General features: G+C 45.3%; 1 pseudogene; it reads left to right on the forward strand.

The window, feature by feature from the left end:
* Positions 1–19,136, forward strand: part of LOC123076107 (glutathione hydrolase 3-like) — a 67,747-nt pseudogene that overhangs the window by 1,741 nt on the left and 46,870 nt on the right.

Raw genomic sequence — 19,136 nt, forward strand, 5'->3', positions numbered from 1 at the left:
ACGTAGATCGGAAGGATCCAAACCGAAGACACACGAACATAGACGAATAACGACGAGATCCGAGCAAATCCACCAAAGATAGATCTGCCGGAGACACACCTTCACACGCCCACCAACGATGCTAGACGCACCGCCGGTACGGCGGCTAGGCGGGGAGACCTTTATTCCATCTTCAGGGAGCCACCACCGTCTCGCCTTCCTGAGTTGAACACAAACCCTAACAAGATTGAAAAAAAAATGACTAAATACGGAGCCCTCCCGCCGGCCCTTGTCAGGATCCACCACGCCTCCATGGCCCTAGGGCCACCGGAGATGAGGCGGATCTGCGCTGGCGCCGGCGAGAGGCACGAACCCTAACTTCCTTTCTTGGAGGAGGAGGAGGAGGCGGAGCCCTGGCTCTAAGTACGTGCGTTCGTACTAATCGTACTGATGGCTTAGACATGTGAAAGCAAATAATTGCAATAAAATATATTTAATTAGTATGACGAAACATCATCGTGGCAAAACATCGACCAACTCAATAGTGGTCGATCGAGCTGACAGTATTTTTCCATTACTAATTCTGGCTTAAGATTCTCGTGCCTCCATCGAAACAATAAGAAAAGGCCGCATCTCGTCCCTCATCAGTAATACAAAGGTACTAACATGGCCTCATGCATAACCATAAAGTAAGAGAACATTATCTCAAAACATTTAAAGCAAGAGAACATTTGCCTTTATGCACTTCCACCCACCCCATTTCAAAAGTAAAGTGTACTTAGCAACTAAATAAGGGTCCCAGGGGGCCTCAGCGAGCAGTAACAACAGCTGGGGAAGTGGCAAGACGGGGGATAGTGAACGGAGTGATGTGGACTAGATTATTGACTCTAGTGCAAGTGGGAGACTGTTGGAAATATGCCCTAGAGGCAATAATAAATAGGTTATTATTATATTTCCTTGTTCATGATAATCGTTTATTATCCATGCTAGAATTGTATTGATAGGAAACTCAGATACATGTGTGGATACACAGACAACACCATGTCCCTAGTAAGCCTCTAGTTGACTAGCTCGTTGATCAATAGATGGTTACGGTTTCCTGACCATGGACATTGGATGTCGTTGATAACGGGATCACATCATTAGGAGAATGATGTGATGGACAAGACCCAATCCTAAGCCTAGCACAAGATCGTGTAGTTCGTTTGCTCAGAGCTTTTCTAATGTCAAGTATCATTTCCTTAGACCATGAGATTGTGCAACTCCCGGATACCGTAGGAATGCTTTGGGTGTACCAAACGTCACAACGTAACTGGATGGCTATAAAGGTGCACTACAGGTATCTCCGAAAGTGTCCGTTGGGTTGGCACGAATCGAGACTGGGATTTGTCACTCCGTGTAAACGGAGAGGTATCTCTGGGCCCACTCGGTAGGACATCATCATAATGTGCACAATGTGACCAAGGAGTTGATCACGGGATGATGTGAGTTACGGAACGAGTAAAGAGACTTGCCGGTAACGATATTGACAAGGTATCGGGATACCGACGATCGAATCTCGGGCAAGTAACATACCGGTAGACAAAGGGAATTGTATACGGGATTGATTGAATCCCCAACATCGTGGTTCATCCGATGAGATCATCGTGGAACATGTGGGAGCCAACATGGGTATCCAGATCCCGCTGTTGGTTATTGGCCGGAGAACGTCTCGGTCATGTCTGCATGGTTCCCGAACCCGTAGGGTCTACACACTTAAGGTTCGATGACACTAGTGTTATAGGGAAAGTATGTACGTGGTTACCGAATGTTGTTTGGAGTCCCGGATGAGATCCCGGACGTCACGAGGAGTTCCGGAATGGTCCGGAGGTAAAGATTTATATATGGGAAGTCCTGTTTTGGTCACCGGAAAAGTTTCGGGTGCTATCGGTAATGTACCGGGACCACCGGGAGGGTCCCGGGGGTCCACCAGGTGGGGCCACCGGCCCCAGAGGGCTGCATGGGCCAAGTGTGGGAGGGGACCAGCCCCAGGTGGGCTGGTGCGCCCCCCCACAAGAGGCCCAGGGCGCAGGAAGGGGGGAAGGGGGAAACCCTAGGCTCAGATGGGCCTAAGGCCCATCTAGTGGGGCGCCCCGTTCTCTCTCCCCTTGGCCGCACCCCTTGGGGGGAACCCTAGATGGGGGCGCAGCCCCTCCCTCTCCCCTATATATACTTGAGATTTTGGGGCTGCCATATACACGAGAACACCTCTCCTTTGGCGCAGCCCTACCCCTCTCCCTCCTCCTCTCCCGCGGTGCTTGGCGAAGCCCTGCAGGATTGCCACGCTCCTCAATCACCACCACGCCGTCGTGCTGCTGCTGGACGGAGTCTTCCCCAACCTCTCCCTCTCTCCTTGCTGGATCAAGGCGTGGGAGACGTCACCGGGCTGCACGTGTGTTGAACGCGGAGGCACCGTTCTTCGGTGCTTAGATCGGAATCAACCGCGATCTGAATCGCTACGAGTACGACTCCTTCATCCGCGTTCTTGCAACGCTTCCGCATCGCGATCTACAAGGGTATGTAGATGCACTCCCCTTCCCCTCGTTGCTAGAGTACTCCATAGATTGATCTTGGTGATGCGTAGAAAATTTTGAATTTCTGCTACGTTCCTCAACAGTGCTATCATAGCCAGGTTTATGCGTAGTTTCTATGCACGAGTAGAACACAAAGCAGTTGTGGGCGTAGATGTTGCCAATTCTTCTTGCCGCTACTAGTCTTATCTTGTTTCGGCGGCATTGTGGGATGAAGCGGCTCGGACCGACCTTACACGTACGCTTACGTGAGACAGGTTCCACCGACTGACATGCACTAGTTGCATAAGGTGGCTAGCGGGTGTCTGTCTCTCCCACTTTAGTCAGAACGGATTCGATGAAAAGGGTCCTTATGAAGGGTAAATAGAAATTGGCATATCACGTTGTGGTTTTACGTAGGTAAGAAACGTTCTTGCTAGAAACCTATACAAGCCACATAAAAAACTTGCAACAACAATTCGAGGACGTCTAACTTGTTTTTGCAGCATGTGCTATGTGATGTGATATGGCCAGAAGATGTGATGAATGATATATGTGATGTATGAGATTGATCATATTCTTGTAATAGGAATCACGACTTGCATGTCGATGAGTATGACAACCGGCAGGAGCCATAGGAGTTGTCTTTATTTTTGTATGACCTGCGTGTCATTGAATAACGCCATGTAAATTACTTTACTTTATTGCTAAGCGCGTTAGCCATAGAAGTAGAAGTAATCGTTGGCGTGGCAACTTCATGAAGACACAATGATGGAGATCATGGTGTCATGCCGGTGACAAAGATGATCATGGTGCCCTGAAGATGGAGATCAAAGGAGAAAAATGATATTGGCCATATCATGTCACTATTTGATTGCATGTGATGTTTATCATGTTTACATCTTATTTGCTTAGAACGACAGTAGCATAAATAAGATGATCCCTCACTAAAATTTCAAGAGACGTGTTCCCCCTAACTGTGTACCGTTGCGAAGGTTCGTTGTTTCGAAGCACCACGTGATGATCGGGTGTGATAGATTCTAACGTTTGAATACAACGGGTGTTGACGAGCCTAGCATGTATAGACATGGCCTCGGAACACAAGCAAAACACTTAGGTTGACTTGACGAGCCTAGCATGTACAGACATGGCCTCGGAGCACAAGAGACCGAAAGGTCGAACATGAGTCGTATAGTAGATGCGATCAACATGGAGATGTTCACCGATGATGACTAGTCCGTCTCACGTGATGATCGGACACGGCCTAGTTTGACTCGGATCATGTATCACTTAGATGACTAGAGGGATGTCTATCTGAGTGGGAGTTCATTAATCAGATGAACTCAATTATCATGAACATAGTCAGAAGGTCTTTGCAAATTATTTCATAGCTTGCGCTTTAGTTCTACTGGTTAAGATATGTTCCTAGAAAAAAATTAGTTGAAAGTTGGTAGTAGCAATTATGCGGACTGGGTCCGTAAACTGAGGATTGTCCTCATTGCTGCACAGAAGGCTTATGTCCTTAATGCACCGCTCGGTGTGCTGAACCTCAGCGTCGTCTGTAGATGTTGCGAAACATCTGACACACACGTTTTGATGACTACGTGATAGTTCAGTGCGTAATGCTAACGGTTTAGAATTGTGGCACCAAAGACGGTTTTTGAAACGTCGCAGAACATATGAGATGTTCCGAAGACTGAAATTGGGATTTCGGACTAGTGCCCACGTCAAGAGGTATGAGACCCCTGACAAGTTTCTTAAGCCTGCAAACTAAGGGAGAAAAGCTCAATCGTTGAGCATGTGCTCAGATTGTCTGAGTACTACAATCACTTGAATCGAGTGGGAGTTAATCTTCTAGATGAGATAGTGATGGTTCTCCATAATCACTGCCACCAAGCTATTAGAGCTTCGTGATGAACTATAAATATAAGGGATAGATGATGATCCTTGAGCAACTCGCGATGTTTGACACCGCGAAAGTAGAAATCAAGAAGGAGCATCAATTGTTGATGGTTAGTAAAACCACTAGTTTCTAGAAGGGCAAGGGCAAAAGGGATACTTCATGAAACAGCAAATCATTTGCTGCTCTAGTGAAGAATCCCAAGGTTGAACCCAAACCCGAGACTAAGTGCTTCTGTAATGAGGGGAACGGTCACTGAAGCGGTACTACCCTAGATACTTGGTAGATGAGAAGGCAGGCAAGGTCGACAGAAGTATATTGGATATACATTATATGAATGTGTACTTTAGTAGTACTCCTAGCAGCACCAGGGTATTAGATACCGGTTCGGTTGCTAAGTGTTAGTAACTCGAAATAAAAGCTGCGGAATAAATGGAGACTGGCTAAAGGTGAGATGACGATGTGTGTTGGAAGTGTTTCCAAGGTTGATGTGATCAAGCATCGCATGCTCCCTCTACCATCGAGATTTGGTGTTTGCGTTGAGCATGATTGGATTATGTTTATCGCAATACGGTTATTCATTTAAGGAGAATAATGGTTACTCTGTTTATTTGAATAATACCTTCAATGGTCTTGCACCTAAAATGAATCTCGATCGCAGTGATACACATGTTCGTGCCAAAAGATATAAGATAGTAATGATAGTACCACATACTTGTGGCACTGCCACTTGAGTCATATTGGTATAGAACGCATGGAGAAGCTCCATGTAGATGGATCTTTGGACTCACTCGGTTTTTTTTGAAAAAAAATTGAGACATGCGAACCATGTCTATTGGTATATATGCATGAAGAAACTCCATGCAGATGGATCGTTTGGACTCACTTGATTTTGAATCACTTGAGAAATGCAAATCATACCACATGGGCAAGATGATTGAAAGGCCTCGTTTTCAGTAAGATGAACAAGAGAGCAACTTGTTGGAAGTAATACATTTGATGTGTGCAGTCCAATGAGTGCTGAGGCATGCAGTGGATATCGTTATGTTCTTACTTCACAGATGATTTGAGTAGATGCTGAGTGTATTTACTTGATGAAACACAAGTCTGAATTATTGAAAGGTTCAAGTAATTTCAGAGTGAAGTTGAAGATCGTCGTGACAAGAGGATAAAATGTCTGTGATATGATCATAGAGATGAGTATCTGAGTTACGAGTTTGGCACACAATTAAGACATTGTGGAAAGTGTTTCACAATTAATACCGCCTGGAACATCACAGTGTGATGGTGTGTCCGAACATCATAACTGCACCCTATTGGATATGGTGCATACCATGATGTCTCTTATCGAATTACCACTATCGTTTATGGGTTAGGCATTAGAGACAACCGCATTCACTTTAAAAGGGGCACCACGCAATTCCGTTGAGACGACACCGTTTAGAGAAACCTAAGTTGTCGTTTCTTAAAAGTTTGGGGTTGCGATGCTTATGTGGAAAAGTTTTAGGCTGATAAGCTCGAACCCAAAGTGGATAAATGCATCTTCATAGAAAACCCAAAACAGTTGGGTATACCTCCTATTTCAGATCTGGAAGCAAAAGTAATTGCTTCTAGAAACGAGTCCTTTCTCGAGGAAAAGTTTCTCTCGAAAGAATTGAGTGGGAGGATGGTGGAGACTTGATAAGGTTATTGAACCGTCACTTCAACTAGTGTGTAGCAGGGCACAGGAAGTTGTTCCTGTGGCACCTACACCAATTGAAGTGGAAGCTTATGATAGTGATCATGAAACTTCGGATCAAGTCACTACCAAACCTCGTAGGACGACGAGGATGCATGCTACTTCAGAGTGGTACGTGATCCTGTCTGAGATATCATGTTGTTGGAAAATACTGAACCTACGAGCTATGGAGAAGCGATGGTGGGCCCATATTCCGACAAATGGTTAGAAGCCATGAAATCTGAGACAAATGGATCTTTGAGAAGAAGACGGACGTGGACGGTAATGTTACCGTCCATGAAGCTCGACTTGTGGCAAAGAGTATTTCCACAAGTTCAAGGAGTTGACTACGATGAGATTTTCTCATCCGTAGCGATGCTTAAGTCCGTCGGAATCATGTTAGCATTAGCTGCATTTATGAAATCTGGCAGATGGATGTCAAAACAAGTTTCCTTACCAGTTTTCGTAAGGAAAGGTTGTATGTGATACAATCAGAAAGGTTTTGTCGATCCTAAGGATGCTAAAAGGTATGCTAGCTCCAGCGATCCTTCCATGGGCTAGAGCAAGCATCTCGGAGTCAGAATATACGCTTTGATGGAGTGATCAAAGTTTTTGGGTTTATACAAAGTTTGTTAGAAACTTGTATTTACAATAAAGTGAGTGGGAGCGCTACAACATTTCTGATAAGTATATGTGAATGACATATTGTTGATCCGAAATGATGTAACATTTCTGGAAAGCATAAAGGGTTGTTTGAAAGGAGTTTTTCAAAGGAAGACCTGGATAAAAGCTGCTTACATATTGGGCATCAAGATCTATAGAGATAGATCAAGACGCCCGATGATACTTTCAAAGAACGCACACCTTGACATGATTTTGAAATAGTTCAAAATAGGTCAGCAAAGAAGGAGTTCTTGGCTGTGTTACAAGGTGTGAGTATTGAGTAAGACTCAAGACCTGACCACAGCAGAAGAGAGAGAAAGGACGAAGGTCGTCCCCTATGCTTTAGACGTAGGCTCTACAGTATGCTATGCTGTGTACCACACATGAAGTGTGCCTTGCCATGAGTTGGTCAAGGGGTACAATAGTGATCCGGGAATGGATCACATGACAGCGGTCGAACATATCCTTAGTATCTAGTGGACTAAGGATTTTCTCGATTATGGAGGTGAAAAGGAGTTCGTCGTAAAGGGTTACGTCGATGCGAACTTTGACACTAATCCGGATGACTCTGAGTAGTAAACCGGATTCGTATAGTAGAGCAGTTACTTGAAATGGCTCCAAGTAGCGCGTGGTAGCATCCACAAGATGACATAGATATTCGTAAAGCACACATGGATCTGAAAGGTTCAGACCCGTTGACTAATAACCTCTCTCACAAGCATAACATGATCAAACCAGAACTCATTGAGTGTTAATCACATAGTGATGTGAACTAGATTGTTGACTCTAGTAAACTCTTTGGATGTTGGTCACATGGTGATGTGACCTATGAGTGTTAATCACATGGTGATGTGGACTAGATTATTGACTCTAGTGCAAGTGGGATCAGATTGGTGGCAACCTTAGACCGTTCATGCAAATGGAGGACTTTCGCGACTGTCTTGCCGACTGCGGCCTTGCAGATTTGGGGTCTACGGGTTACCAATATACATGGGATAATAAACGAGACGGAGCAGAGAATATCCAGGTTCAGTTAGACCGCGCGGTGTGCACGGATGATTTCTTGCATCTCTTCCCGGAGACTTTGGTGGAAAACATCATGACGAGGAGTCAGATCATCAGGCGATTTTGGTCCGGGCGTTGGAGACGGCTCCGCGTCAAAGGGGACCCGGAGAAAGGCCTTTTCGCTATGAAGAGGCGTGGACTCGCCATGAATGCTATCAAGCAATGTTTGAGGAGGCCAGGGAAGCTGCGGCTACTGGTGAACAGGGGCTCCGAGCGGTCTGCCAGAAACTTAGATGCACGACGGGATCCATGCAGCGATGGGCGAGGGAGGTCTTTGGCTCTATAAGAAGATCGATCACCAAGTTAAAGCACCAGCTAGCAGAGGCAAAAACGAGGGCACTCGTCTCCGGGTCCTCACTGGAGGTTCGTGAGATTGAAGAGCAGCCCAAAGAAATTTATACAAGGGAGGAAGTGATGTACAAACAACGCTCGAGGGTGGATTGGCTGAGTGCGGGCGACCAGAATACCAAATATTTTCAAAACCGCGCATTGCATCGGAAGAGGAAAAACACGGTGAAAGCTTTGCGCAGGGATGATGGGTCTAGGTGTACAAGTGATGAACAAATGCGTGAGATGGCAGCACATTTTTATGAAACTCTTTTCTCTTCAGAGGGCTCGGTAGGAGCAAATAATCTTCTCCAACACATCGAGCAGATTGTCACGCCGGAGATGAACGATGCACTAACATCTACTATCACCGATGAGGAGATCAAAGAGGCGCTCTTCCAAATGGGCCCAACGAAGGCACCCGGGGCCGGACGGCCTCCCGGCCCTTTTCTACCAACGCCACTGGGCGCAAGTAGGAGGGGACGTTTGCCGGGTTGTCCGGGATTTTTTGAGTGGTGTTGCTGCTCCTGCTGCGTTCAATGACACGGTCATCGTCATGATTCCGAAGACCAACTCACCGGAGTTGTTGTCCCAGTTCCGACCGATTAGCCTTTGTAATGTATTATATAAGATTGCTACAAAAGTTCTTGCTAATAGATTGAAAGGCATCCTCCCCATTCTTATTTCGGAGGAACAAAGTGCGTTCGTACCGGGGCGGCTTATTACTGATAATGTGCTCGTGGCTTATGAGTGCGTTCATGCCATTCGGACGAGGAAGAGGAAGAAGCCTTTATGTGCGGTGAAGCTGGACATGATGAAGGCGTACGACCGCGTTGAGTGGGTGTTATTGCAGCAGATGTTGGAAAGAGTTGGGTTTTCTCACACATGGATCATGATGATAATGAGGTGCATCTCTACAACAACTTTTTCTGTCAAATTAAATGGTGATACTCTAGGAATTTTTCACCTTCTAGGGGGCTTCGACAAGGTGACCCCCTATCCCCGTACCTCTTTCTTTTTTGCGTGGAAGGTTTTTCGGCCCTGTTGAAGAAAGCTCAAAGAGATGCAGAGATAAAAGGTGTGTCGTTTGGGAGCACTGGCCCCCATGTGACACATCTACTCTTCGCTGATGACAGCATAGTTTTTTTGGAAGGGTCGAGAGCCAACACGGAGGCTCTAAAGGGGATCCTGGCTTCCTATGAGGCGGCCTCCGGGCAGCGAGTCAACTTGCAAAAATCGTCCATCTTTTTTGGTAAGGGATGTCAGGAGGAGGTGAAGGCTGAGTTAAAGGGTGCTCTAGGTGTTGAGTCCGAGGCGCTGAGTGAGAGGTACCTGGGATTACCGACACTGGTTGGTAGATCAAAGGAAGGTACCTTCAAATATGTAACGGAGAGCTCAAAAAAGAAAGTAAGTGGTTTGAAGGGGCAGGGGCTGTCCAAAGCAGCTAGAGAGGTGTTGGTTAAATCTGGGCTTCAAGCTGTACCTACCTTTACCATGAGTTGTTTTCAGCTCACAAAGAAAACGTGCCGGAACCTGACTTCGATCTCCTCGAAATTCTGGTGGGGTGCAACGAATGGTGAAAGGAAAGTGCACTGGGTCTCTTGGCAAAAAATGTGTGCAGCAAAGAGTGTTGGTGGTCTTGGGTTCCGCGATCCCGAGGCGTTCAATCAAGCTTTGTTAGCAAAGCAAGCCTGGAGAATTCTGCAAGTACCAGCCTCTCTTTGTGCTAGGGTTCTTAAAGCACGCTATTTTAAAGAAGAGACAATCATGTCGGCCACCTTCCCATCAAATGCGTCTTACACCTACAGGAGTGTGCTACATGGCCGAGATCTTCTCAGGGAGGGTGTGATTTGGCGGATTGGGGATGGTTCTAAAGTTCATATCCACCATGATAATTGGATCCCAAGAAGGGGTAGCATGAGACCACTGGGTCAAATTTATGTGCCGGGCGTCACGCGGGTTACTGACCTGCTCACTTTGAACGGGCGTGCATGGGATCCGGCTAAAGTGAACGCGATGTTCAGTCCAAGTGATGCGCAAGATATTCTCCAGATTGCAATAGGCGGGCCGGATGAGCAAGATTATGTGGCATGGAATTACACAAAAAATGGATGCTTCAATGTCAAGTCTGCGTATCACTTGAAGAGATCGCTGGGCCGATCGAGGACCGGACAGCCGGAGCCCTCTGACTCGGTGCAGACACATAAGGGGTTCATGGCGCTGTGGGAGTCATGTGCTCCGGCTAAAGCAAAAATTCATATATGGCGCATGATAAGAAACGGGCTGGCTGTAGGGTATGAACTACATCGACGTAGGATAAAACCAGGAGTTTTTTGTGTTGTCTGTGGTCGAGAAGAAACGATTCATCATCGCTTCTGGTCATGTCAACATTCAGTGAGGTTCTGGCAGCTTCTACGCTCAGAGAAGGGAGTTTCGGTGGCGATCCCACCGTGCACGATCGACTCCCAGAGTGCTCTAGCGCGCTGGTTACTTAACTGGTTCTCGGGTGCTTCTTATGAAGAGAAGGAGGTTATGGTGCAGGCCACCTATGGACTGTGGCTAGCTCGTAATGCTACAAGAGAAGGAAAGATTATTGCGCCACCACATGAAATAATGCACACAGTGTTCTCTCACATGACGGAATGAAAAGCTGTGCATCGTGGGACGCTGAGGGAGCCGAAGCGTGCAGAATCACAGAGATGGAAGCCACCAGACGAAGGCTGGGTAAAGGTGAATTCGGATGGAGCGATCTGAAAATATGGCCTGAAAGGTGGAGGTGGCGCTGTGCTTAGGGATCACAATGGTGGTTTTCTGGCAGCTGCTTGTCACTTCTTCCCAAATGTCGTCGAACCAGAAGCCTCGGAGATACTAGCATGTAAAAGGGGTTTGCAGGTGGGAGCGGAGTTGAATGCTACAAGAGTTCATGTGGAGTTGGATGCTCAGGGCGTGGTGAATATGCTACAACAATCGAGCAAGAACCTTTCCGCCGTCGGCCCGTGGGTACAAGAAATCAAAACCATCCTTGGGAGTTTCGCTGAGAGCAAAGATTCTTGGGCAAGTCGTAGTGCTAATGTTGCCGCTCATAAGTTAGCTAAGGTAGGGGTAGGAGATGAACTATGTAAGGTTTGGCTAGGAGTTCCACCGGACTTTGTGCTTGATGTAATTTCGGATGACATTCCGAGGTTCGATGATTAAATAAAAGCGGCAACAAGTTTACCCTCAAAAAAAAAACTACAGTACCATCTGAGATGACCAACTGCCCATATATTTTTCCTTGCGCGTTTGCGAAATATCACTTGCGTGAATATTCAAAAAAAAATCACTTGCGTGAATTTTAGTTTTGGATCAATTTATGCTTGCGCGTGTCCCAAGGCTGAGAAAGGCCACCACTGCAAGACCTCTTGCTAGGACTTCACCGCAGACGGGACCGTGCGGCTAGCCAGTGCGTCGCAGGCCCTGACGAGGACGAGGGTTGACGGGTGCGGGTGGGGGCCATTTCGTTTGCACCGTCACTCATATTAGATAGGCGACAAGTCCTCACAATCACACCATATCCGACATAGGCAAGGGCGAATATTGACCAGCGCGGGTGGTGGGCTTTCCGTTTGCACTGGGTGATCAAAATATATACAATGTGGTCAAAATATTAATTCGTACCCTCTTTGAGGAGTGAGAAAATGATTTTGGATGATCTTCAGAATGAAATAGAAAAGTAAATTTGCTACATAAAATTAAATGGAAGATAATTATCCTTATTTGTCCAATAAAATATAAGAATATTTATTTTACTTCCATATGTATTTCTTGCTCTTATTTACTTTCAAAGTTCTTTCATAGTTCAGTATAAATCATGACCATGCACTGTGGATTTAACTACTAAAATAATTTTTAATTTTGTGAATTAAGATTTTGCATCTAACAGTGTATTCCTAAGACAAAATGTCATTAACTAAACATTATTCAATAAAATAAGTAAATAAGTAAATAAGAGAACCATGTGCTTTGTTTTTTAATTGATATACTTCCTAAAAAATTAAAATACAAATTTATTAATATTTTGAAAAGTCAAACTTGTCTCGATTTGACCAAGTAAACAAAGTTTATAACAAAAAAACAAAATTTAGAATGCCAAATATAATCAATACCATTATATTAGTCACCATATTTTATTTGCTTAGTGCTGTAAATGTCAATATATTTTTGTATAAATTTAGTCTAACATAGAAAGGTTTAAATTAAAGAAAATAGTCCTCCATATATTCTGGAAAGGGCTAATTTTTTTAAATAATACACTTTTTTTATGAATTTTCAGAAATATTACGCTGGATACAAAATTTTAAAAAATAATAGCCCACAGCAGGCCGACTGGGCCTAATCAGGCAACAGCGGGCCGATTAGTAGCCTTTTGGCGGTGGCCGACAGGCCTCTCGGCCGCTGGCAAGAGAGCTCCTGTTCGGCGCCTTATGCGCCCGAACAGCTGCCTGGCGCCTGAAGGAGATGTCTACTGGGCCGGCCCAGGCGCCTCTCAGCGAACAACTCGATCAACTACAAAAAAGGATATGTGCGGGGAGTCGGAGTTGAACTCAGCAGCTCACCCTTCGCATATCAGTGCATGAACGGCTACACAATCAAACGACTTGTGTTCATAAACTTCGTTTGCTTTGTTTTATCCGTTCTCCAGCTCGCAAAGCCCCTGGTGTGGGGAAGCGTCCAAACCATTTTTTTTCTTCTGTTTTTCTCTTTTTCTGTAACGGTTTTATTTGCTTTTTTTCCTTTCCCTTTTTTCTAAATACGTGAACTTTTCTAAAAAAATCAAAGGAAAACATTAAAAAAAGAAATGAACTTTTTTCAAATTTTAAAAAAGTTCATTGGTTTTTTTAAGTTCATCAAAATTGAAGAAGTTCATCGAATCTGAAAAAAAGTTCATCGAATTTTAGCAAAGTGCATCATAATTGAAAAAAGTTCATCGAAATATAATAGAAGTTCATCGAATTTGAGAAAAGTTCAACATAATTCGAAAAAGTTCACAAAATTTGGAAAATAGTTCATCGGTTTTTTTGAAAAAGTTCATCGAATTCGAAAAAAGTACATCAAATACAAAAAGAAACATCAAATTTGAAAAAAGTTCATCGCGTTTGCAAAAAAGTTCACCGAATTAGAAAAAAGTTCATCCAATTTGAAGAAAAGTTCACCAAATTTGAAAATTTTCATCGAACTTGAAAGATAGTTCATCAAATTTTGGAAAAAGTTCATCGAAGTTGGAAAAATGTTCATGAAATCCGGTGAACATTACGAATTAGAAAAAGGAAAGAAAGAAAAAGAAAATAAGTAAGAAAAAGGAAAGAAGGAACAAAAGACGTAAGAAAATGTACTTGATCACAAAACGTTGAGTGGCGGGGTGGTTATCATGTGGCACGCTGAACCGCTATGTCGTGTGTTCGAGTCCTCCCACGTATGTCTTTTTTGCATCAGTTTAGAAGAAAGCAGGGAATTTGGGCCGGCCCGCGTCGCGAGGGGGGTATGCGCCCTGTACGATTAACACTGTATTCGGCGCTGAGGGCGCCGAATAGGAACCAGCCGCTGGCAGGGGGTCAATCGGCTTGCCGTAAGCCGATAGATCCATGGCCCACACGTACGTCTTTTTTGCATCAGTTTAGAAAGAAAGCAGGGAATTTGGGCCGGCCCGTGTCGGGGGGGGGGGGGGGTATGCGCCCTGTATAATTAACACTGTATTCGGCGCTGAGGGCGCCGAATAGGAACCAGCCGCTGGCAGGGGATCAATCGGCTTGCCGTAAGCCGATAGATCCATGGCCCATGCAATCGTACATGGGTTCGAGTACTGCGCTGGCGCATGTGCACGCCGCTGCCGTATGGTTCAGCCCCACGCCCATAGTACCCCGCAGCAGGCGACGACAGCTGCGCAAGCCCACAGTCCGTGAGTTCGCATCGCCGGACATGGATGCGGCACGGCGTATGGTGCATGCGGCGACGGGGTTCAAGGACGAGTGCCTGAGCGCGGCTACCCGTGCGTGGCCTGATGTTTTTGTTGACTAGGCCCGATCGCTCCTCGCGACTACTTTTCGTCGGTCGACCGAATGCGTACGTACACTGGCTAAGTACTACAACATGCGGATTGCATTCCGGCAAGACGTGCGAATACACAAGCCACGCTTGATCGACACATGCTTGATCGATTCTTCCAGTTCCAGGAGACAACACGCACGTATGTAACAAGCTAGCTACCGAAGCCTGATGTATCAATCTTGACGCTAGCTAGTTGATTAATCAGTATTGCCAGCTAGCTAGTTGTCTAGTAGAAACCATATGGCAGCGGCCTGTACATGCACCAGCGCAGTACTTGAACCCACGTACGATTGCATGGGCCATGCAGCTATCAGCTTACGGCAAGCCGATTGACCCCCTACCAGTGGCCGAGCGGCCTATCGGCCACCCTTAGGCTGAAAGGCTACTCGGCCTGCTGTTGGCTGATTAGGCCCAGTCGGCCTGTTGTGTGGCTGACTAGGCCCAGTCGGCTAGCAGAGGGCCGATGGTGTATTATTTCTGAATATTTTGTATCCAACGTAATATTTCTAAAAATTCATAAAAAAAAGTGTATTATTTAAAAAAATTAGCCTGGAAAGGAGGGACTAATAGATTGTTCACATGCTAGTGCTTAACCGGACTGTTTATGTATTGTATATTTAACTACTGAAATAATAGATTGTTCACACGCTCCTGGTTAAATCGTGACCATGCATTATAGATTTAACTACAGAAATAATTTGATGTTGTGTGAAAGAACATGCGGTGCCCCCATGTTTGGTTTTGGTAATTGATGACAATCTCTATGGACTGATGGTTGCCTTGAGTTATATTTGAAGGATTTGTCCATAGGCATTTCTTGAAGTCCATGTGTTGGTTTCAAGGAGTTTATGTGGTGACCAAGGTGTTATTAAGGAATTATCCAAAGATTGGTCATGTGAGAGTTGAGCTTATTGCAAGCATGTCTTGAAGAAGAATATTGTGTGATCATTCATGTTTACCTTCAAGACATCATCCAAATGAAGAGAGTTGGAAAGCGTCAAGGTTGATCAAGACTAAGTCAAGAGTGAATCAAGTTGATCAACACACAAAGCGCACAAGATATACTGAGGGATCAAGCGATCCCATGGTATGGTAAGCATTGTCAATTACGCTTTGTGTACTAACCCATGGTCTTCGTGAGAGTTCTTTGTGGGGTTAGGTTGCGGTGTGCAAGTTCAAGTGAAGCGGGCAAGTTCAAGTAAAGCATCACGAAGAGATCAAATGCTTGAAGCTATTGTAGTGACAATGGACTTGTGAAGATGTGCGGAAGGGTGGCTCACCCATAGTGGAGTATGGGGGAGCAATCAACTAGTCTTCATCGAGCCAACGCAATCAAGAAAGGTGGTCCATCTTGAGGGAGTCAAGATCGTCATCATCTAGCTCAAGTGGACCATGTGCAAGGCAAAGGTTTGCTCTTCATAGGTTTTCTATTTTACCGGTCTCATGATGATAGTTGGTAGACCGGGTTATAGGATCGATTGTCGTACTATCAAGGGGGGCTCTCGATGAGTAGCTTGATCGTATCGTTCATAGAGAGCTCAAACCATTGCATCCTTGCATCATCTTTATTGGTTTTTGTTTGGCTCTTCTCGTTGTGAGTTTTGGAGCTTATGGTCATCTTGATGACAAGCTCGAGTTCATCGAAAATGGAGTTTACTCGCATCTTCTATGATGTTTTCGATGTTGGAGGTTATGCCGGTTCTTCTCGGTTGGAGGTTTCACTCCTCTATTTGTTGGCATACCTCGCTGTTTTGATGCTACTCGTCGTCTTGTATCCAACAAGCTTGAGTTTGCTCAATTCGGAGCTCATATGAAGAAGTTTTGGCAGTTCTGTTTTTCTCCCTGCGATAGTACCGCGGTGGCAGCGGTAGTACCGCTTGTAGCGTCAAGCGGTAGTACCGCTCCAGTACCGCTCTACTACCGCCTCGATTTTGGGTCTGCTCTTTTCGTGTCGGGTTCAGCGGTAGTAGCGCGGCAGTAATGCACGGTAATTCCGCCTATAAGCGGTAGTACCGCTCCGGTCGAGCGGTAGTACCGCTACTGCACTACTGCCACCGTACTCTTCTCACTCCTGCCTCCTTTTGTCCTGTGTTCTGCTCCTCTAGCGGTAGTACCACTGGGGTGAGCGGTAGTACCTCTTATCGGCGGTACTACCGCCCCAAGGTTCTTGTTTTGTTGCTCCTTTTCACTGCTTCTTCCGCCCGAGCGGTAGTACCGCTCGTGGAGCAGTAATACCGCTCGTGTGCGGGCTGAGCACTTAACGGTTGGATTTTCCCCCTCCTATAAAAGGGGTTCTTCTTCCCCAATGAACATTATCCTTTGAGCTCGTGTTCTTCCCCCATTGTTGACCTTCTTCGAGCTTGCTAACTCTCAATCCCTCCATGGATTCTTGCTAGTTTTTGAGGGAAAAGAGAGAGGAGATCTAGATCCACATTTCCACCAATCACCTTCTCCTCTATGTGAGGGGAACCCCTTGGATCTAGATCTTGGAGTTCTTGGTGTTCTCCTTCTTGTTCTTCCTCTCATTTTCCTCCCTAGCATTAGTTGCTTCGGTGGAATTTGAGAGAGAAGGACTTGGGCACTCCATGTGCCCTTGCCATTGCATTTGGTGCATCGGTTTGAGTTCTCCACGGTGATACGTGGAAGTTACAAGTTGAGAAGCTTATTACTCTTGGGTGCTTGGTACCCTTGAGCTTGTTCCTCTTGGGTGCTTGGGCGCCCTAGACGGTTGGTGGTGTTCGGAGCTTAATGATTGTGGTGTAAAGCTCCGGGCAAGCGTCGGGGTCTCCAATTAGTTTGTGGAGATCGCCCCGAGCAATTTGACGAGTTCCGGTGACCGCCCCCAAGGGTTGCCAAAGTGTACGGGTTCGGTGACCGCCCCCAAGGGTTGCCATTTGTACGGGTTCGGTGACCGCCCTCAAGGGTCCCTTAGTGGAATCACGGCATGTTGCATTGTGCGAGGGCGTGAGGAGATTACGGTGGCCCTAGTGGCTTCTTGGGGAGCATTGTGCCTCCACACCGCTCCAAACGGAGATTAGCATCCGCAAGGGTGTGAACTTCGGGATACATCGTCGTCTCCGCGTGTCTCGGTTATCTCTTACCCGAGCCCTTTACTTATGCACTTTACTTTGTGATAGCCATATTATTACTTATCATATATCTTGCTATCACCTAAGTAGTTTTTCTTGCTTAGAATATGTTGTTGGTGCGCATAGGTGAGCCTAGTTGTTGTAGGTTTTGTGCTTGACAAATTAACCGCTAGGTTTATTACGCATTTGTTCAAGCCTCAACCGTAATTATTTTAAAGCGCCTATTCACCCCCCTCTAGGCGACATCCACGATCTTTCAATTAGTATCAGAGCCTCGTCTCTCTTTATTAGGCTTTACCGCCTAGAGAGTAAAGATGTCGACTAGGGGATTAGGATTCTCTGACACTCTTAGTTTCGATGGCACAAATTTTGATGTTTGGGTAATTCGCATGCTTAATCTCTTTAGGGTCATGGAACCAAATTTAGAGCGAATTGTAGATATGGGTTTTTCTCCTCCAAAGGATCCCCAAAGATTATCTTTAGAGGATGAGAAAAACTATTATCTCAATGCTCAAGCTTCTAATGTGCTTTTCGATGCTTTGAGCAATGTAGTTTTATTTCAACTCATGCCGTTCCGTGATGCTCATGAGTTGTGGACAAAGCTTCAAGATAAATATGGTGTGTCCAAGATTTGTAAGGATGATTGTTCTCCCTCCACCTCCGGTCGTGTTGTGTTCTCAACTTCTTCTACTTCACCTACATGTGGTTTGCCACAAGGTAATGACATGGTGAGTAGTGGTGTTCATTGCAATGATGATAGTGGGCTTAGTTTTGATAATCCTTCATCACTTTCTTGTTGCGATACTTCATCTTTGGACTCTAGCACTTCGAGCACTCCAAATGTTTCACATGCTTGTGTTGATAGTCCTTGCATATCATGTACAAATTGCTTGACTAAATCTCATGATGATATTCTTGCTATGTCTTGTTGGCATGATAAAAATGCATGTATTTCCTCGAGTTGTTGTGCTAACAATGTAGAGGAAACCCAACACTCCATGGAACAAGATGTGGTCTTGACTGGTGCTTCAAGGGATCCCACATCATCATCTATTGCTTTTTGCCTTATGGCCAAGGCTTCAAAGGTATCTCCCACTTTGAATCCCAATATATCTTGTGATAATATTGATGATGGCAAGAGTGATGATGATGTCGATTATGATGAAGAGAATGATGATGTTGCCTCCTTAAAAGTTAAGGGGGAAATAATTTTTAAAGCTCTTCTTAAGAATAAAATTTCTCGTTCCAACTTCATGGAAATCATGTCTATTGCTATTGAGGGCAAGAAATATATTGATGAGTTGGAATCTCGTCTTGAGGATCATGAGGTCACCATTGATAAAATGGAAGGTCATGAGCGTGATTACGCTAATGAGATTGCGGACCTCTCTCAAGCTCTTGAACTTGAACAAACCACCAAGGAATCTCTTGAGGATACTTTTGCTCTAGACTTATCTAGAGTGAAGGAATCTCATGATAGAACTCCTGAGGTGGCCAATGTTTTTGAAACTAAAAATGCTAAGCTTGAAGTTGCTCATGCTAGACTCCTTGAGGATTTTGAGCACCTCGAAAATGGCTCAAGGGTCATCAAGGGTGAGCTCATCAAACTCACCGAGTCTCATGCTCAACTTGAAGCTTCTTATTTAAAAGAGATTGCCAAGTTGCCTTCTCCTCTTGTTGTTAATGATGATGCTTGTGCTACTAACTCTATTTCTTGTGAAGCATCCATTTTAAAGGAGAATGTTGAGCTACGGGCTCAACTT

The sequence above is a fragment of the Triticum aestivum genome, chromosome 3D (genome assembly GCF_018294505.1).
Source record: "Triticum aestivum cultivar Chinese Spring chromosome 3D, IWGSC CS RefSeq v2.1, whole genome shotgun sequence".
NCBI lineage: Eukaryota > Viridiplantae > Streptophyta > Magnoliopsida > Poales > Poaceae > Triticum > Triticum aestivum.